This window comes from Ochlerotatus camptorhynchus, unplaced genomic scaffold, assembly GCF_037179485.1.
Source record: "Ochlerotatus camptorhynchus isolate MF236.1 unplaced genomic scaffold, CSIRO-AGI_Acam_v1.1 ptg000248l, whole genome shotgun sequence".
Taxonomy (NCBI): Eukaryota; Metazoa; Arthropoda; class Insecta; order Diptera; family Culicidae; genus Ochlerotatus; species Ochlerotatus camptorhynchus.
In genome coordinates, this window is record NW_027040738.1 from 1,795,663 (window position 1) to 1,818,229 (window position 22,567).

Here is a 22,567-nt window from a genome sequence, read left to right on the forward strand (position 1 = left end):
AAGATCCCAGCCGCTTTTATACAAAACCGGAATCGCATCTGTGATCCTTGGCGGAGATAGGTGCTGAAGTTGCTTCTGCTCTGCCGTGACGAGCGCATGTCTGTTGCTTTCACTATAGCACCTTCGGTGGTGGTCAGCAGCTCCCACGTTTCCTTGTGTTGCCTCGGTGGGTGGTTTGCGGGGGGTGGTTTGCGTTTCGTGTTTAGGAAGGGCAGTAGGCAAAACGATGGAAAAAAGAAAACTCCTCTGAAATCTCGGTAACAGCAACGAGCCAACAGGTGATGAGGCGATTCGGTGACGTTGATGATGCTAATAATGATACTTGCTGTTTTCGAAATGGGTCCTTTTGTAGGTAAATTGTGTGAATGGGAGATCAGTGGGATAGGCGTGGTGGAAAACTAGGAACAATACGAAATCCTGCGATTAAATAATGGTTTCTCGAGGGAATTGAGAGTTGATTCTACATAGGAAGTTGATTGATCCAAAATAAAAAGAAAATTAATCAATTGAAAATATTTATAAAGATCAATTGCAGATTTAATAAAGCTGTGAGTCCAAAACAGTGGAGCAGTTCCACGACAACTTTTTTTAAACCCTTTATTAAATCCAAATTCAAAATAAATTACATTTCATTTTAACCTAGGTGCTCCAGCTACTACAGTAACTTACCAGCCTTAATTCTTATGACATATACATAAGTGTTTTTACGTTGTTCCTGCCTTGGCAATTCAGTATTTTAAAAAAGTTTTCTAAACCTGCATGTCAGTATAACAATTGACATCTTAAAACTAAAAACTAAAGCTAAAACTTATCTAAGTATAAAGGGAATTGAGGATTGCAACGATTTTTGCCTGACATTATTAATTATTGCTAGTGTTGCTTGCACTCCGTTATCAGTACTAGTTTTTTTTCCCTATTGAGGTTTTTTTTTTCAATCCGCTTTCACACTAAGTGGTGTTATAGTATACACAAGTGTAGTGAGCATCGCGGAATTGCATTTGCCGCACAACCGTTCGAGAAAGGAAGCAGTCATTTCCGGCCGAGTCCGGCAGATGAGCTGTTCATCTTTAGCCATCAAATTTCATCGCATCACGCCACTGCAACATCAAGGTCATCGAGTTCACCAGCCGGCGAGCCAGCCGGTGCTTTGTTGAAAACACTCGAGGGCAACAATAGAACGATCATCACCATCCTCACATCAGTAGATCATCGTCATCAGCCACACTCCGTGCGCTTGTGTGGAGAGTTAAGTAACAAACGGTTATCTTCCGCTCTCCGCAACCTGATTAATCTCCATACAGCGTTGATTAACTTTTCTGACACCTTTTTGTTTTTTCCTGAAAAAGTTTTCCTTTTTTTTCTTTTTCACTTTGGTTTTTTTTTTGCTATTAATTTTTGCTGATTAATCTCCTTATAGTGTTGATTAACTTTTCTGACACCTTTTTGTTTTTCCTGAAAAAGTTTTCATTTTTTTTTCTTTTTTTTTCACTTACTGTTTTTTTTTGCAGTCTGATTAATCTCCCTATAGTGTTGATTAACTTTCCTGGCCCTTTTTTTTTTTTTTTTTTTTGGTTTGTTGGATTAAGTATTATTTTTACCGTTTATTTCTGGATAAGTTTTTTTTCTTATATATATATATTTTTTATTATTATTTTATTTTATTTTTTTTTTGTTTTCCTTACGCATATTTTTTTTTCTTCTTGTTTATGTCGAAATCTGTTGCGGAGGTACTTAAGACCCCGCAATGGATGAAACAAATGATGGCGGGGGTATTTCGCTAGCAGATATCTCCGATGATGAGTCTGTTGAATCTCCATCATTCGAAAATCTGCTTCTCACTGAAGAGAAAATGGATACCTCAGGGGACTCTACTTCGGACCCCAAAACGAGCACTGGAGCTTACCCAAAGGTGATGTCTAAACAACAGCCTCCTGCACCCCCTGCACCCCCTGCCCCCCCTTCTCCACCATCGCCCCCTCGTCCACCTGTTCCCCCTACTCCAACCGTTCCCTTGAAAATTTCTGCGACCCCCCGCCATAAAGCTTACCCAAGTGGCTCAAAAGGTCCTTGGGTTGTTTTTTTCCGGCCCAAACAAAAACCTTTGAATATTTCTCGGATTTCGAAGGATCTGACAAAACATTTTTCGGCCGTAACCGATATATTTAAGGTGACGCCAAACAAACTGCGCGTTACCGTTGATGACCTGAAACAGGCAAACCGGATTGTTGCCTATGAGCTTTTTACGATGGAATATCGAGTCTACATCCCCAGTTGCGACGTAGAAATCGAAGGAGTGGTCACTGAAGCGAGTCTAACTTGCGAAGATTTCCTTCATGCCGAATCCTTCGGTATTTTTAAAAACCGTGCCCTTCCGAAAGTGAAGATTCTGGATTGCATCCAAATGCAATCAGTGTCTCTCATTGGCACGAAAAAAACGTACTCTCTGTCAGACTCGTTCCGTGTGACCTTTTCAGGATCGGCGCTACCTGACTACGTCGTAATTGGGAAGGTTCGACTGCCTGTACGCTTGTTTGTACCGCGGGTAATGAACTGCTCAAAATGCAAGCAACTTGGTCACACCGCTGACTTCTGCTCCAACAAACCGAGCTGCGATCAATGCGGCGAGCTGCATGCAGATGGTCCTTGCCGGGCTACCCCAAAATGTGTTTACTGCAAGGATACTCTGCATGCTTTGGTTGATTGCCCGAAGTACAAACAGCAGGGAGAAAAACTTAAGCGGTCTTTGCAAGCTCGCTCCAAGAGGTCACTTGCAGAACTCTTAAAAAACACCGCTTCATCTTCCCAAACCACCCCAAAAACCAAAAACACATACTCCATTTTGCCAGATGATGATCAGGGCTCTGACTCAGAGGTTGGTGAAGGTAGTCCCTTTGTCTTTAAAGGCAACACGAGAAAGCGATTAAAAAAAAAACGTCACTCAAAATCCGCGTAAGACCTCTCGTATGGACTACCAACCTACCTTGACAAATTTAAGAGGTAGCGGAAATGTACCGAAACCCCCACCACCGGGATTTAAATCTTGTAATTTTAACAAGGACTTTCCGCCGCTTCCGGGATCATCTAAAACCCCAGATATCCCAGTTTTTCAGCCAGAAAAACAGCTGAATAATCAGCAAGAACATGATGCCATGCTCACGTTTTCTGGAATTGTGGAGAGCATCTTCAATATATTCAACGTCTCTGACTCAACTCGGAACATTATTAATTTAGTGCTTCCATTCGTGAAAACTCTTTTTAAGCAACTAGCTTCTAGGTGGTCCTTCCTTGCATCGATCATATCCTTTGATGGATAATTTTCCGAATGAGGTCGGGGATATGATCTCTGTTCTTCAGTGGAACTGTAGAAGTCTTATACCGAAACTTGACACATTCAAATTTTTAGTTCACAACTCACTTTGTGATGCATTTGCTCTTTGTGAAACATGGCTTTCTTCAGACACCGATCTCCCTTTCCACGATTTTAACATTATTCGCCTTGATCGAGCAGATTCGTATGGAGGGGTGCTTCTCGGGATTAATAAGCTCCATTCCTTTCATAGAATCGATCTGCCTTCCGTGACAGGCATTGAAGTTGTCGCATGTCAGGTAAATATTCGAGGTAAAACCCTCAGTATTGCCTCAGTATATCTTCCTCCAAGAACTGCGATTTCTCGCCAAGGTCTCTCAGATATCTGCTCAGCTTTATCTGAGCCTCGGTTGATCTTAGGAGATTTTAACTCCCACGGTACAGGCTGGGGGGAACTGTACGATGACAACCGCTCAACCCTGATATACGACCTTTGCGATAACTTCAATATGACAATTCTAAACACTGGGGAAGTAACACGAGTGGCCAAACCTCCAGCAAGAGAAAGTAGATTAGACCTCTCCCTCAGTTCGAGTTCACTATCGTTGGATTGCTCGTGGAAAGTAATTCAAGATCCCTACGGTAGTGACCACTTGCCAATCAAAATCTCTATTACCAATGGTTCATCTTCCACTCGCTCGGTTGACATCGCGTACGACCTCACGAAAAACATCGACTGGCAAAAATTTGCGTCCGCGGTTCTCGGTGGTACTGATTCGGTTGAGATACTCCCTCCGCTGGATGAGTACTCCTTTTTATCGCGACTTATCGTTGACTGCGCTCTTCAAGCACAGACGAAACGCGTTCCGGGTGTTTTCGTTCGCAAACGACCTCTCACTCCGTGGTGGGATAAGGATTGCACCGACGCGAACAGCGAGAAGTCCGCCGCGTTTAAACGGTTCCGCAAACACGGTAAGGTCGAGGATTTCGAGCGGTACACCGACCTCGAGAAAACTTTTAAGAGCTTGATTAAAGCCAAAAAACGCGGTTACTGGCGTCGGTTCGTCGATGGTTTGTCGAGAGAGACTTCCATGAGAACACTCTGGAATGTCGGCAGGAGAATGCGCAACGCGGCATCACCGGTCAACGAAGACAAGGAGTACTCAGACAGTTGGATATTCAGCTTCGCGCAGAAAGTTTGCCCGGATTCGGTGTCGGTTCAAACCAACGTTCGTGATAGTCCGTCGGGTAGTAACGAAATAGATTCTCCGTTTTCGATGGTGGAATTCTCACTTGCTCTCCCCTCATGTAACAACTCAGCTCCAGGAATGGATAGAATCAAGTTCAACTTGCTCAAAAATCTCCCAGACGTCGCGAAGAGACGCTTGTTGAACTTATTCAATCAATTTCTGGAGCACAACATTGTTCCGGATGATTGGAGGCAAGTAAGAGTTATCGCCATTCGAAAACCCGGTAAACCCGCGTCGGATTATAACTCGTACCGTCCCATCGCGATGCTGTCCTGTATACGGAAATTGTTGGAGAAAATGATTCTTTTTCGTCTAGACAAATGGGTCGAGTCGAATGGTTTACTTTCAGATACGCAATTTGGATTTCGGAGAGGCAAAGGAACGAGCGACTGTCTTGCGTTGCTTTCAACTGAAATTCAACTGGCCTATGCGCAAAAACAGCAAATGGGTTCAGTTTTCTTGGACATTAAGGGGGCTTTTGATTCTGTTTGTATCGATGTCCTTTCGGATAAACTCCACGATAGTGGGCTTTCACCAATTATGAACAACTATTTGAGCAACTTGTTGTCTGAGAAATATATGAGCTTTTCTCATGGAAACTCGACAACTTCACGAATTAGTTACATGGGTCTCCCCCAGGGCTCATGTTTAAGCCCCCTTCTTTATAATTTTTACGTTAAAGACATTGATGGTTGTCTTGATGAAAATTGCTCGCTAAGGCAGCTTGCAGATGACGGCGTTGTGTCCGTTATAGGGCCAAGTGCACCGGACCTGCAAGGACCATTGCAAGATACCTTAGACAATTTGTCTACTTGGGCTATGAAGCTGGGTATCGAATTCTCTCCGGAGAAAACTGAGTTGGTTGTTTTTTCTAGGAAGCATCATCCTGCACAGTTACAGCTTCAACTAAAGGGTAGAACAATCACTCAAAGTATATCTTTCAAGTATTTAGGTGTCTGGTTCGATTCCAAATGCACATGGGGAAAACATATTGCGTATCTAAAACAAAAATGCCAACAAAGAATCAATTTTCTTCGTACAATTACCGGAACTTGGTGGGGAGCACACCCGGAAGATCTTATCAGGTTGTATCGAACAACCATCTTGTCGGTTCTAGAGTACGGTAGCTTCTGCTTTCAATCCACGGCGAAAACACACATCTTGAAGCTGCAACGAGTTCAATACCGTTGCCTCCGAATCGCGCTTGGCTGTATGCACTCGACGCATACGATGAGCCTCGAAGTACTCGCGGGTGTTCTCCCACTGACAGATCGTTTCGCTGAGTTGTCTTTCCGGTTCCTCATCCGTTGTGAAGTATTGAATCCTTTGGTAATAGAACACTTTGAGAAGCTGCTCGACCAAAATCCTCAAACAAGATTCATGAGTTTGTACTATGAGTACATGACGCTGGAGGTTGGTCATTCTTCATTAATCTCCAATCGTGATTGCTTCCAAGCCTTCTATAGTTCCCCTGTAAATTTTGATCTGACCATGATGCAAGAAATCCATGGAATACCAGATCACCATCGGTCGATGGTTGTTCCCTCAATTTTTGCAATCAAGTACCACCATGTAAGTAACGATAAAAGATTTTTCACAGATGGGTCAACCATAAATGCTTCCACTGGATTTGGTGTATTTAATCAATTTCATAACGCCTCCTATAAACTGCAGAAACCATGCTCCGTATACGTTGCGGAACTCGCAGCTATATTTTACGCAGTAGAGCGAATTGCCTCACTACCTTCTGACCATTATTTCATTTTTACGGATAGTCTTAGCTCATTGGAGGCTATTCGTTCAATGAAGCCGATGAAGCACTCCTCGTATTTCCTGCCTGAAATACGATCTAAACTGAGTGCTTTATCTAACTGCTCCTATACTATCACCTTAGCTTGGGTCCCATCTCATTGCTCAATTCCGGGTAATGAGAAAGCGGACACATTGGCTAAGGTGGGCGCTATGGAAGGCGATATTTTTGAGCGACAAATCGCCTTCAACGAATTTTTCTCCATTGCTCGCCAGCAAGTCCTCATCAGTTGGCAACAAAAATGGAATGATGGTGAATTGGGAAGATGGTTACATTCTATTCTCCCACAGGTGTCGAACAAACCATGGTTCAAAGGGTTGGACATGAGCCGCGACTTTATACGCGTTATATCAAGGCTTATGTCCAATCACTGCTCGTTAGACTCGCACTTCTATCGAATTGGGCTCTCAGGCAGCAATTTATGTGCGTGTGGCAGTGGTTATCACGATATCGAGCATGTTGTTTGGTCGTGTACCTTACACCGTGTTGCCAGATCTGAGTTATCCACATCCCTCAGGGCCCGAGGAAAACAACCCGCGATACCCGTTAGAGATGTCTTGGCGAGCCGAGACCTTGACTATTTGAATTTAATTTATGTAAAAACACAAACGGATAGATTTGAGGATTTAGAAGTTAGTGTCATCTTGTGTTCTCCCAAGTTGTTAGCTACCCATCGGTGTACCCCCATGTTTGTCTTTTTCATCAGAGTGTCGCCTAGTTCGAGATCAAGAGCACATTGCTCTCCAAACCTTGTGTTCACAATCCCTACCCTGCCATCCATTTGTTACAATTTGTTACCCCTAACCTCGAGATAGCCGCGAGTAATCGGCCCCCGCTTTACTAACGTTAGTTTTAAGTAATTTTGTTATCTAAACAATGAATATCGGCTCCGCAAAGCTACAGCAAATGAGCCTGGAAAAATAAACGAATTATAAAAAAAAAAAAAAAAAAATTATTAATTATTTTGTAGGACTTTGTTCTAATGTATCAATATTCGAAATTCTATGAAACTCGGTAGTACTGTACCAGGGAGGCAACTTCAAAATTATCTTCAGAACTTTGTTCTGAATTCTTTGAAGTGCTTTTTTCCTGGTAGAGCAACAACTAGACCATATTGATAAGTTTATTCGTCAGGCAAAGTTTGGATTTCCTGTTTATAAGCGGATACAAACTAATCCAAGATATTTCACTTGACTTGACCAAGAAATTGAAACTACGTTCATAGTGACTATCTGACTAGTTACTACTAGGTTTCAAAAAGGAAGCTTTAGGCTTATGTGGAAATATTATAAGGTGAGTTTCAAAATTTTCCATTTTTGTAAATAAGAAGAGAAAAGATCTAAACTGTTCTACAGTCTGCTACAAATAACAAGAAGACTACTTCCTTTAGCGGAAATACATGTGTCATCGGTGAACAAAGATATATGATTAAAAGTTTACCACCTTCTTTAAGCGCTGGAATAGGTTTTTGAGGTTTTTTTTCTTCAAAATTTGTGGCTTCCAAAAGGGTTTGGCACTCGGGTCTAATTTCGAAACATTATTTTCAAAAGTTTTGTTCCTCAGGGCAGAGAATCGCTTTTTAATTTGTTGTTGCAAATCCCGTCAGATAATTTCCATGGCAGGATCGCGTGTTCTTTGATATTTCCACCTACGGACATTTTTCAGATGGATCAAGAACTGAAGTTCACCGTCTATTATAATTGAACTGAATTTATCCTCACACTTTGGAACTGCGGCAGCTCTTGCTTCATTTATAGCAGTAGTCAGAGATTCAAGAGCATAATTAATTTCATCCTTGGTTTGCAAAGGAATATTTGGATCAAAGTTATATTCCATAAAGGTTAGATAGTGCTCCCAATCAGCTCTATGGTATGGGATTAGAAATAATTGCTTGGGATATTTCAAAAGTTACTGGAAGGTGACCAATTGGCTACATGAGTTAACATGAATCAGTTAAGACCAAATCAATAGTGGAGGGATTTCTTGCAGAAGAAAAGCATGTTGGGCTGTTTGGATGTTGAATAGTGTAATAACCTGCAGAACAATCAACAAACAGAATATTACCATTGGAATTGCTTTGAGCATTATTCCATGAGCGGTGTTTTGCATTAAAATTACCAATAATGACGAATTTAGACCTATGACGCGTAAGTTTCTGAAGGTCACCCTTGAGAATTTTTTTTTGCTGGCCTACGCATTGGAATGGCAAATAGGCAGCTATAAACGAAAGCTGTCTATATTTTGTTTCAACAGAAACTAACAAAGATTCAGAAACTATGCTTTAAAATGGAGAAAGAATTTGATGTTTGATACGTCTATGAACAATGATGGCAACGCTCGATTATGCGCATGAGCATGAGCGTTACTGACTGCCCGAGTATGCAACTCTGTTTTTGCCAGATCAGCTGTAATTACACAGAGAACCAATAGACGTTACTTGGGACTATGTTATTATGAAAGAACTCTCTCTACAATGTTGCATTTATGGTCATTGAAGACAGCTTTAGTCCGGGAGTTAGAATGTGATAGCTCTATTATAGATCCAGCAACCCATTTCTGAATATCTGGAGAGTCACGCCCGAGGTTACTTTCACTCACAATAAGCCCCGCATGCATGCATCACCGTTATCAAATGGATATTGGTATTACATACACACTTTCAGGTTCGATAATATTCTTTTCAAACCTAGCGCGCATGTAGTTTAGATTTGATATTTAATTTATAAACTGTTGGGTTAGAATCACCAACTCTAGGTGTGCAACACGTTTTTGTCGTGTATGAGCTTTAAGCTGTAATTAAATGTTTATTTAGGATAATTTTATAGCGATCCTGATATTAACGAATTACAAATTTGGTGTACTGTCTCTAGAAGTGGTGCGGCTAGATTCCCACTGTCCACTGCATTAGTTTTAACTGTATCTATAAATTCAACACTAGTATTAAGTTCAATTTACGTTTCATCAATCCGTACTTACAATAATTAGAATATAGGTTTAGATTTTAGCACTGAACGGTAAATCGTGCAGAAAACTAGCTTTAGGAACATTTAATAGTTAGTTTTAGATAGATTTAATTAGTAATTAACAATTGTGATAAATTCACCTTACATACAATTAAAACCACATTGATTTGAACAATAAATTGTGCACTATAAATTACTCTACTGTTCTTTTCTTTCTTCCTTTTTGTTGACGTTCCGACAGTCCGTGACGTTCCTCGGGATCGATGTCACTATGTCGACAGGCTAACGCAGCGCCGTCGTATAAAGCATCGCCGCGATGAGGGGTCTCGTCGTGACATAAACAATAATTGGCCCGGTCTCACCATGTTCCGCTGTTCTGCCGCCGTAGATTTATTTTTTTGGAATCCCTTGGACTTTTTCTCTAACGCTTTGTATTTAATTCCGCACTTCACCGGCAATTTCCTTCCGTAGATCGTCGTTGGTTGATTCTTACATGATCCCGGGTTTTTCTTGTTTTCCGAGGGACATAAATCCACACTAATTTCCGTTCCTGGTTCGATGTTGACTCCTTCCTCGCTGGTTGGTGTGGTCGGTTTCATGTCCACCATCTGTCATTGTATTGCCAGTGTGATCTGGGATGAGGCTCACGTTCAAAGTCGCTGGTCCACCGAGCGCTCTGTGTGCGAAAAGAGAATGAACGATATACGAAAGCGATCAGTTTCAAGAAGTGACAGTTTCATCAGATTCCCCAACTAACCTTGAGTATGGAGTAAGAATATACAAGCTTTATGGCGACTATATGGTTCATCAGAATGGTTCATCGGTTGCGCAGTGAAGTATTTCTGAAAGTGATGCATTATATTTCTCAATGTTTAGATTTTATCCTAACGTTAACTAAATGTTACATCACAGACAAACAGACACAACACATTGGAAATTTCTCATTGTAAACCCTACCGTCATCTGTCATCTCTCTGACCAATGCGCAGGGATCCTCAATGTGTAAATAGTGGTGATCTAAAACTAGGCAATACCAGCGTCGGCCACATCCGAATGCTGGTCAAGAAAGGAATGGATACGAATATGTTGACGTAATACTCGCTTTAATGAAAGCCGAGAACACCTCTGCACTTACATGAGATATCACTGAGATGTTGGATAAAAGGGTTGAGATTGCAGCAGGATTCTTTTTTGGTTAACGAAATGCTGAATCAGTGTTGGGAAAATATCAAAAAAATCAAATCTCACCAATGCCCAAGATCACGCTTGATTTTCGTAGACAAAAATCAACAAGCATACAGCTGCGGTTGATTTTGCAAGCTGTGATATCTCAGCTCGGAATATCAAGCTAACGAAACTCACCAGCTGCAAATCTCAACAAACTGTGGTGAGATTGAGTTTAATGATTTTTGCTTTACACCCGAACGCAACTGAAACATCCATAACGGCTGGCAGCAGTCACTTCGTGTCTGCCATCGATGAACAGTAAAAAGAGATAGCAAACTATTCTTTCTCTTTCTAAGAAAACGATTTGCAACAGAATGATCTTTGTGTCTAGTCAACTCTCCGCTTGATGCACGTTGCGAATAGTTTCGCAATATCAAAGGAGCTTGCAAATCAATATCAAGCATGACATTTTGTTCCAATATCACGAGTGATATTGAGAGCGTATGAAAGCGGAAAAATGTAATTTGATTGATGATTTTGCCAACATTGTGCTGAATTGATGTCCTAATGATTCCATAGCGCAAAAGAGCTTGGGTTTGAACGCACGGTCTCCTGCTCAGTAAGCAAAATCGGTCGCCACTAGATCACCGAGCTCCTTATATCACAAAACAATTACAATTATCAAGTTTCCGTTCAATTTGTTGTTACTATGTTTCGATCCCAGCGACGACCTCACTGACGACGACAACAACTGCTCTTGAGAAGAATTTGATATGGACCTAAAACTCAAATATTACTTTTACGAAGCCGTTTTCTAACCGAATTTAATTACGCTCAGTAGTGTAAGGGGTTGGGTTCTAACCCAATACCTTCCGCTAAGTAAGCAAAAACGGTGGCTCACAACAAGCTACGACCGACGATCGTTCATTATCGGTTACAAGAAGCTATTACCAACCGGTGGAAACTAACGATTTTAAATTGGCTCACCATTGACTAGCCTATTGGTCCCAAGTACATCGATTATCGTACCCGATTCTAGTCAAAATTCTAGAACTCCATTATGTTTGTTTTGATACGCTATGAAAGATTGACAGATAAAATAAGGGGTTCATGGATTTTCCTATGCCTTATCTTTATCTTATATTTCATTATTAAAGAGCAAGGTGTAGTCAACTCTGCACATTATGCCGAATCACATCGTGGCACGCTGATCGGCGGGTCATGGCACACGATGACAAGTATGACACAAAAAATAATATAAAATGGCATCACTGTTTGGTGTTGACATTTTTCCAATCGTTGCTAAGGGTTTACTTATTCGTCTACTTCAAAGTAAGGGGAGTAAAGGGATTTTTTTGGTCAGAGGCATTTTACAGCGAAATTGTCCCTAATCATAATAAGATATTGTATAATTGACGAGACACTCTTTGTCCTTATGCTTTCTGGGGGATGAACCTCTACAGAAAGCCCACACGGCTTTTGAGAGATGTCCAGGGAAGTCCAAACAAACTAGCCAGAGTCACCACGCCCCACAGAATAGGCCAGAACTAACTAGAATTAAGTATTAACTAAATGGCCATAGGATCCGAATCGACAGTCGATTGTATGGGTAAGGAGAATTACAGCGATAATATAAAACACCCCGATGCCTAACGATCCTACCATTATTCAGATGTATCTGCAATCGCAGCTGTTTCTCCCGCAGAACACCCTGGTACGATTGATGGTTCACCAATCAGTCAGCCGTACAGTTCATTCTATGGACTGAACTCGGATTCGATTGACTGTGGAGGTCTCTCTACGCTCTTTCGCACCGATGGCAACAGCAACATTAAGAAAGATGCTGCTAACAGAATTGTGAAGGTAACCACACCGGAGGTAACAGAGCCAATCTGAATCGCGGTATTAATGAACGCAATCGGAACCGGCAGCAGTTTCAGGGAGATTAATATGCGATTCTGGTACGACAAAGGATAAAAAATATGAAGGAACAACAGGCAGATACAAGAAGGAGGTAGTCATCAAACGGCTGCAACCAGTATCGAGATTCTGGACCGACATTTGGATAGGGAGCAGTCAGACGAATTTAGTACCTAACCACGACTGCTAACACTGGGAAGCTACTGCAGGTCTGGGATGTGCAGAGTTGAACAACCCTTGTTAAAGAGACTTTCAATTGCCCTATGTTTTGTAAGTTGCGGCTTACTTGCCAGCCTATAGCTGGCCCGATTTACCCCGGCGGGGCGGCTACGAGCAGAGTACTTCCCCCAAAGACGTTCGGATTTGGATGGATTGATACGAAAAGAAAAAGAAAAATACAATTTAAGACGTCTATTATCCTCTAACCTTTCCCTTTTCTCCTCGTTGTCCTCGGTGTCACTCGATGGGGCCCTTCGACGATAGCGGCGACGGTTGCAGATCGTACTTCTTCACGTTAGCTGCCTTGCAGCGGTCCTTGGCGTTTAGCGGGGGGGATGAGCAAGGCTCCTTTATCGGAACCCCCTCGGCGACAATGGTGACGAATCACCGGACCAACTACTCGCCGTAGATGGTCCCGGTAGTCACCGCAGTGCACTACCCAGGCGAACGCTCCTTCGGTTCTGCCTGCTTCGTCCCTCCTTGGCTCTTAACTGCGGTGGCGAGACTGGCTCTACTGGCTGAGCCACCGCAGTGAGGACGGTGGGTGTTCGGGGATCCTTGGGGTTTAGCCGGGAAGCGGAAAAATCCTCGAAATTTAGCTTCCCTTGGCGGCGATCCGACACCCTTCACTGAAGCTCACGAACCACGGCACTTTTCGGGGAAACGACGTCACTTCCAGGCGACGGTGCTGGGAATTATCCCTCCAGCGGACACACGCCACGAAAACGGCACTCCAACTTTTCGTTTTTCACTTCAAACGGACGGGGCAAAAAACGCGTCGATTTCCTACCGTGGCTCGTAACTTTCTTCCATGTACTACTTGACAATCACCGACAATACAACAACCGCCATCGTTCTCCTGCAACCGCGCTCGAATGTTGTGCTGGTTATGTTTTTCGCCTTATTTTGCAGCGGGAGGAGAAACGGGACCTAACTTCATTCTACACGCGAGACAATTTTAAACGATAATTTTTACACTATGTTCTAATCCTAAAAACATGCCTACACGAATAAAATCTACGATGAAAATAACAAATTAAAATATTTACAAATAAAGCAGTGGTAAGTATGTTGCCGAGCGTGCGACCAAAACAAAAACAAATCATAACAGACAAGGCACACGCTCATGGCAAACACGTTAAAAGGGTGGGTTATTAATTGTCACCCTAGACGAGGGTTACAGTTTCGAGGAGTGCATCGATTAGCTTGGGACTGAAGAGAGTACCAGAGCTGAGCCAAAAACGTTGAGCACGTTTCTTCGGGACGTTCTGGTCTTAGAGCTACCTCTATGCTATTAGAATTAAATGAAATCCCCGAAAGAAGGTGGCAATGTTTTCTGAACTGGATCAGACATACGTCACATTTGTCTATATATGCGTATAACTTATCGGAATTGTTCCACCGATTTCTATTATTAAAGATTCGATCAACTCAGTAATGTAACCAGGCTTGGGTTTTAACTCATGATCTTCTACTCAATAAGCAAAAACGGTTGCTCTATAGCCACCGTTCCCTTTGCATTACCACAATCTACGACCGACTTAATAAAAAGCTATTAAAATGAAGCGACGTCCCCGAAAGCAGCCTATAATGTCTTCCAAACTGGATCACGCATGCACCCTTTCCGAAATTCATGGTTTAAACCAGGCTTGCAATTGCTCATTACAGCGAAACTATGAGATACTATAGTGGTAATTTTTATTTGTAAGAAGCAAGAATAGGTGGTAAATTTTGTGTATGACATATAAAATTTGTCAATTTTGCTTTCAGAAGGTCACAGCTAGCGATTGTATAATCGCTGATTGCTCGCTCATCACGTTGCTCATCGTTACAACTAATCGCTATTGTGACCCTCTGAAAGCTAAATTGACAGGTTTTATGAGTCATATACACACTTTACCTGCTTTTCTTGCATCTTGTCATTAAAGGTTATCATTAAAATATTTCATAGCTTCATAAATCCGAAAAATAGCATTTTAGCTGTAATGAGCATTTGCAAGCTTGGTTTAAACAATTCAACTTTTGATTATTAACTGCGCTTTATGCTCTTGGAACCCAACGATGGTGGTTTATTATGTTTTGGGAGGGTTTGGAATTAAACCCATGATATTCTGCTCACTAAGCAAAAACGATCTTCTAAAAACTACAACAGTCCACGGCAAAATATGATTAAGTTTTCGCTTGGTATGTAATGAACAATAGAGATACACGATAGTTCATATAGTTTCAACGGTTGATGATTAATTTTAAATATACGAATGGTACTGCCTACGGTGACTACGACGATGACAACAGCGAATTTGGAACTTACCATTTGTTTAGGATATAAAACCGTTGCCTGGCACCTCCACTGGATCTTCATGTCCGCTATCTGTCACTGTTTGCAAAAATATCTATTTGCAATTACCTTTGTCGTAATACTTCCTTTAACGAAAACAAATTTTCTTGCATTGCCATGGTGGTGGAGGAGGTTCGCGTCGAGTGTTTTCCCCAGGAACCGTTCGCGGCCATAAGCTTTCGCCCATCCATTCTTGGGCGTATGCAGCGAGGCATCCTTCAGATTGCTCGCAATCTCCGACACCGGCGAGAGACCAGCAGTCGAAGCGGAAAACTTGCTGGTTCATTGCAACGTCGACCACCGAATCACCAAAACTCACGATGGACACATTACCAGCACTTTCCCGTACTAAATCGCCAACCGGACCGGGTTCAAATTCGCCCACGGTGACGATACTCTCGATAGAACTACACGCCGAAAGTGTGGCATCCGAACACGGAGAACCGAGTTATCGGCAGGCAACCCACTATAGCACAATTTCACGATCACTTAAAACTCAATTACAGCACAAACATATGATGTTTGTGTTTGATTCTAAATTCGCAGCAAAAATAAACACTTCAAGATTTCAAGCGCGGCTTACTGCGATTCAATGATGGTAACGCTCTATCATTTATATAAATGAAATAGGTAATTTGCGTCCCTTTTGTTGTAGAATGTGCACATCCCTACATAGTACACCCCTTCAGGGTTGTCATTCATTTCTTTCTTCTTACTTCATTCATTCGTAGGGTTTTTGATCTAATTTCCGTCCTACTAAGCACAACCTGCGATTTACCTCTCTTTTTTGAACGGGTTTAAACAAAAAATCTAATATTTTAGTAATATATGACTTTGCAATTTATTCACCTTTACATACGTACCGTTGGATTTGTTAAAGAGCAACAAATTGTTGAGATATTGTTTAAAATCTAACACTGCTTCTTGATTCTAAATTCGTTCAACGAGTTTCAATTTCGTCCACATTAAATCGTTTGATTTTCTTAAACGCCATTTGATTTTCTTCGTTCTACGGATAAACGTATAAAAAGGGGATTCGCTAGGAGCGCTTCTTTTGTTTTGAGAACAATGAGCGTAAATATTCATACAATGCGCTCTAATAGGATTTATGTTGTAGCTAATGAACTAACGCATCGGAACAAACCTATTATTGATTTGTCACGGTGAAATCATTGATATTTTTGATCTTTTCTGGTCGATAGAACGGAAATGGGCGATTACGACGAAGTAGCGCTCTATCCTATTCATTTGTCGAGTCATTCAGAACTCTGTACTGTGTCGAAGAGTACAATTCGGTTATAAATAAATAGACTATTTGAGTGTTACTAAACTAATTCAAGAATGTTTTTACTAAGACTAGAACACCTTTTAACAGTATGGTCAGGTTTAAGACACGATTCAGTTATATTTGCGATATGGATGTTATGAACTCTCAGAAAGTTAAATAGCTCGTCTTCATTATCGTTAAAAGATCGAGCATTCCAATACAACATATTTAATGATTTACAATCCATTATTGAATTTAAAAATCATGACGATAATGTTTGCAAATTTAACTCCAGTTTGAATGGCATCAAACATGGAATTAGTTTTAAGCATATCAATAATCAAGTCGGTTAATGATTTCTGTAAAAATTTCGCTTAAGAAGCAGAAATTTTACCTAAGTCATAATCATCAAAATTTCGGTGAGAATTATGCTGGCTATGCTGGGGAAATACAGTGAAAGTAACAAAGCCGACATATACTCTATATAGATGAAGAATTATTTCCTCGCTGACCGTTGTTTACAGCAGAGGAATAAGTACCTGGTCGGGAACGTGGAGCGTTTTGCTTTGCGAGTCTTACATTTCCAAAAATTGTATTTGTGGTTTTATCAAGAATTTGAACATTTGAATTTTTCATCTTCCTTCACAGGGCAGTCGTCCTTTGCGTGAAAGGAATCACCACAATTCATGCATTTAGATGGCATGTAGCAATGTTTTGTTTCGTGAGCCTATTCTTGGCACTTACGGTACTGGGTGAGGTATGACGGCAGTCCAGGTTCTACACAGTGGAATGCCACACGGAAGTTCAGAATTACGGAGAAAATAACGCACACGCGAAAAAGCTAGAAAAATCTTTATTAAGCGATCAAAATAATACACGCTGTTGTTATGCTTTCTGCTGGAGATTAATTTTACTAGCAGCTGTCAACAAGCAGCGCGTATCGTAGGTGAACTCTATGAGGTAAGGACGGGAATCAACGATGTGTACAGAAGAGGTACACAGAAAAACAAAACTACCCACCGCTTGGGTTTTTTGAACTCAAATTTGAGTTATTTGACCTCTGCCCGTTTCATTTTCTCTCGCTATTGTTGTCAAAAATAGAACGAAAGATTCGACTCAACCGTCTAGTTCCGTACGAGAAGCCAAAATTGAGTAATATGCGATATACCCAAATTTGAATTAATTGAACTTAATTTTGGGTAGAAAAAATTGAAAATAACTTAGCGATGGGTAATTTTTTTTGCCATGCTTAAATGCAAACTACTTTGAGCCGGTTTACCCAAATTTGGCTTATCGTACGGAACATGGGAGATGAGTGAAAAGAACTTAATTTTGGGTTGTTTTGAATTTCTGTGTATGCAATTTCCCGTTCAACACTCCCCCTCAATAGACCTTTTTGACGTTTACTCGTCTTTCTCTATCTAGCACACAGGGATGAATGGATGGTTTGTTTTCCCACTAATCTGTTTCCCTCTTGCTCGCACTCCTTCAATTTAAATGGTGCATTAGTGTGCGCCGATTAAACGTCAAAAAGCTCTATGGATATCTCTTCAGTTCTCCTTTAGCCCGAGCAGTTCAGAAAACTCCCGGTGCTTCTGCGGTCCAAGCGGCTTGGTCATGATGTCTGCAAGCATTCGATCAGTTATACAATACTCCAGTCAGTGCTGAGATTGGTCATTGTCATTGACAGACTTTCGCGCGATATTGACAAAATTGTTCGTCACATAGTCACTGACAAACTTGATCCTCAATAAAACTTTCGTCAAAATCTCATTCATTTTTTCGTCAATGACAAAGATTCACCTGGTAACAAAAAGTGTAATTTAGTACATTCTGTGTCACATTATTGTTATCCAAGTAGCTCAGGACGTAGATACTTGTTCACTAAAATGGATCCATGTAATTGTTTTGCAGAAGTCATTTAATTTCGTTATAAATTTAGCTAATAATCAAATCTGCACATGTTCGTCACTGACACCATTGTCATTGACAATTGACATGGTTTGCCTTGACTATGACTGTTAGCTCAAATGAGTGACCAAAGCAGAATTGTCAATATCACCGTGTACTGTCGAGATTTTGCAGCACTGACTCCAGTCGTATTTGCTGTTTCACACACAACTACTGAACAAAGCGCTCTCGTGTGCAGGCTTCCAGTGCGCGCGCTACCGTATGCGAGACGCAATACGAATAGTCTCATAGTCATAGGCTTATAGCTGTCTCATGCGCAAGAGATTTGTAGCACTCTGTTTCTCTCTCTTCAGTTTTGACGCATCTCACATTCTCATAATGTCTGTGTGTCGCACTGCTTTGTTGACACAGTATATTTCCGGATGTATGCGTTTCATGAGAACGAGTATCGTGCGACGTCGCGTGAGGCGAAGCTCATGCGCTTTTCTCAATGAGACGTCGCTAAGCGACGTCTCAATGCGACATCAAAATAACAAACTCAACTGGAAGACCAACTCGTGAAACGAGCGTGTGTTACAGAATCTTTTTTAATTTACTGAAAATTAAAACACACCAACATTAATTAACAACACAATTATGTACAAAATTCTTATGTATACGTCAAATTAACGACTTTTATCAAAAGTAATTGATCATCGTTTGATCAAATAATTTGGTAAATCGACAGTTATCGACGTGAAAGCTTGATCAGTACGGATACGCCTCTTTCAAAAAGTCGTGAAACGCAGTTCTCTTTTGATCACATAATTGAAATTGCGATTTTGAATTATGTCTTTTAAAAGTAATGAGAAAAACGAGGATAACGTGCGCGAAGAAAGACATGCGCGAAGAAAATTACGGACCTGAGAAAGTACAGCTACCAGCGGCATTACAAGGTTGTGCATAGAGCTTTAGCCATCCAGCTTGGAATTATTCAGGAGGACGATGCACAGCCTTCACCCCGAAAGGTACCCAAAATCGATATTCGCATGGATCAGCAAACGTACATGGGGTCAATGGTAGAACTTGTCACTACAAATGGCGTACCATTGAACGTATTCCGATATCCTGCATTTCAAAGAATCATTCGACCAATTGAAGAAGGTTAGTACTAGTACCTCACTCGCTGTTATCAATCTATAATCCAAGAACCATCTCGTATTCCGTCTTCGGTATTCTGTTTGCAATGGATTTCACAAAAAAAAATGAGAAATTCATGTCGGACAGAGTGGAGAGTAGGGGTTTAAGGTCTGAGATCACGTGTTCGCTATTTTTGTTGTTTTTTAACAAGTGTTTGAACCCAATTATGTCGAATTTGGTAAAGATGAACGAAAAATCAAGCTGACAATCTTTTCTAATTATGCTGTGGAATTGTCAAAGTTCTGGGAGTTCTCAAATTTAAAAACTTGAGCTTTTAATCACCATTTCTGGCACCATATTTCAGTGACTTTATGCCTTTCTCTCAAAGTTTTTAGATGTTAGAGAAAAAGGATCTAGAATTCCTCCTGACAAAAGTTTTGCCCTAAGGATCATTTCGCTGCGGTCCAGTCGCTCTCACGAGGTTCACTAAACTTTCGTCCCAGAATCGCTGCGGTTGCTGCTAAGTCTATTGGTATTGGAAATTTTCTCCAGTCTTGCTGAAGTGTTCGTACTTGACTCGGACATGAAGCATAGGACTAGCCTTTTCCAAGACTTTAAGGTTGTTTAGTTCACTAGACTTGAAGCGTAAAATAGTCAGAAATCTCATTGCGCGAATCGCCAGGACGGGATTTCATTTTAATTTTGATTACTTGGACTGGCTCAACTCCAAGTAATTTCATCAATGCAGCTTTGATCGGATCCAGGGATTCACCACTGGGCAAAATGACTCCAATGCATTAGGGAAGGTTAATAAATAATGTTTTGAATCACTATATCATAATAAAAACGGCAACGTCATCAAAAAGAGCAAAAGTGGTCGATCCCATAAAAGTCAAGTGTGCCATTTGCTTAGGGTCTAGCTTGCATCTCTTATGAGTCCTGGATCGCGTTTAAGCAACTTTCAGTATATTATTTTCCTTCCGCTTGCTGTCACAAATGCAATACACACTGTCTCTACTGTCTTCAATTAATTGATCCACTACATTCGCATAGGCTGGTTGCTTGCTGTGATCTCTTGGTCGTTTTTAATTTTTACGGATTCACACAAGCGAATACTTTTCCGAACCGAAATGGACGTTTGCTAGATCTTGTCCTGGAAAATATTTCCGCATTACCGGGCACTTCTGTTTTCTTGCCGATCGAGCCACTGATTGATCTAGATGCCGATCATCCCGCTCTCGTCTTGTTTACCTTCGCCGATTGTTTTTACACGACTCTTTGGACTTTCGCCGAGCAGATTAGGTTGCATTGAAAAATGCGCTAGCGGAAATTGATAGGCAATTGCTGTGGATGTTTTCAGTGCTGCACTGGAAGGTGCAATTTTCCGAATTGTCCCAACACGACGACCCCCGCAAAAGCCTCCATGGTCTAACACACGCCTACGCGTTCTAAAACGTCAACGCTCGCCGTCCTCCGAAAGTATTGTATCTCTCGCTCGCCGTACTACAAACGACTGTTCAATTTGGTGAGTCGTAGTTATCGAAATTACAATCGTTTTCTCTATAATCGACACTTTTTTTTTTTTTGTTAATTACTTTATTTGTACAGGCTCAATCGAATAAACTTTACAGAGCCAAGTTATCATTTTCTTTATACATTATAAATGTCTTAAATCTAAAATTAAAGGATTGGAACCGATTACTCGCGGTCTTCTCGAGGTTAGTGGATGACAATTGTTTGGATCGGGAGAGGGAAAAGGAAATTAGGAATAAGATTTATGATTCAAAAATGTTACTATTTCTAAAACATATACTTAATCCTATCGACGTTATATCAACTCTGTAATTATACAATTATTACAGAAACAAATCTACAAAAAAAAAATACACACACATATACAAAACACAAACTAAACACAAGGTTAATCAAACTTACAATCTATGGTTAATATTCTTCAAGAAAACATATATGAGTTGCATAAACTCCAGATCCTAATAATCGACACTTGAAACGTACGAATCCGAAAAGTTCTTGGTCGTTTGTCAACTCCAAATGGAAAGAATTCGGGTTGCCTTGTTCCATGTTTCTCGGGAATGACTCGGCTAATAGCGAAAGAGAAAAAGGCGGCTTGTTTACTCGTCATTTCAAGCAAGTGTTCCACGATTTCTCCGCTTCGCCGACACAAGTGCTGGATGCTACTGTTGGGATGCCACGTGATGTGTTTAGTTTCGATATTCCGCGAGTTAAGTTTATACGGATGTAATAAACTTTTAAAAAAATAACTTTTTAACTACTCGCTAGCTAAAACCGAACTGAACTTTATTTTTTCAATTAAACCTAACTACAGTTCATATTGCCTACTCTGCATTTCCTCCGCTGGTGCCATCGTCCAAATTCCGTCCGTTGCCATCGTCGATCAATTTGCCTTGCCTTGCATGTTCGTAGCTGCCCGTCCGGTGTGCCGTCGTTGCCAAGTTCCAAAGTGCATGTTCAGCATCAGCATTCCAGCCGGGTGGCTTCGGTGCTAACTCGCGCATTTCAGAAGACATGACTGAAGCTCTCGTTCGCCGCCGGACCTGACGGCATTCCGTCATCAGTTCTAAAACGTTGTGTAGCCAATCTCTGCCTTGCACTTGCGAGGCTGTTCAATCCCTCGGCACAGCAATGTGAGTTCCCCTGCCGATGGAAACTTTCTTATCTGTTCCCAGTCTACAAAAAAGGAGATAAACGGAATGTCGCAAATGATCGTGGAATCACCTCCCTGTGTGCCTGCTCAAAACTGTTCGAGATTATCATAAATGATGCTCTGTTCGCGTGTTGCAAAAAATACCGTATGCGAAACCGAGCTTTTTGTCAGTGCGAACCTCAACCTGAGCTAGGTTTTAAAAACAAACGAACAAACTGACGTTTGTCAGAAAACAAGCAGACCCAATCCTGATACCCGATCCAGGTTGAAACTGAATAATAAACGAATTCGCTATTAGTTTGACAGTTGCACCATGACGTTGCGTATTCATGATTTGTCCCACGCGGAAATGTCGCAAAAAGACATTTCAATCGCCGTGGGAGTGTCCCGGTGGGTTTTAGACCGAGAAAAGAAAGGACAACTATCCGCGAAGGTGGCCACAGGTCGTCCGAGGTCAGCTCGAGTTCCGAGGGTTATCACTGCTATCAAAAGGAAGATTCGGGTGAATCCAGTGCGTTCAATAAGGAAAATGGCAAAGGAACACGGGATCAGTGACTTTACGGCACGGAAGATCATAAAGGAAGATTGCGGGGCGAAGTCGAGGGCACGG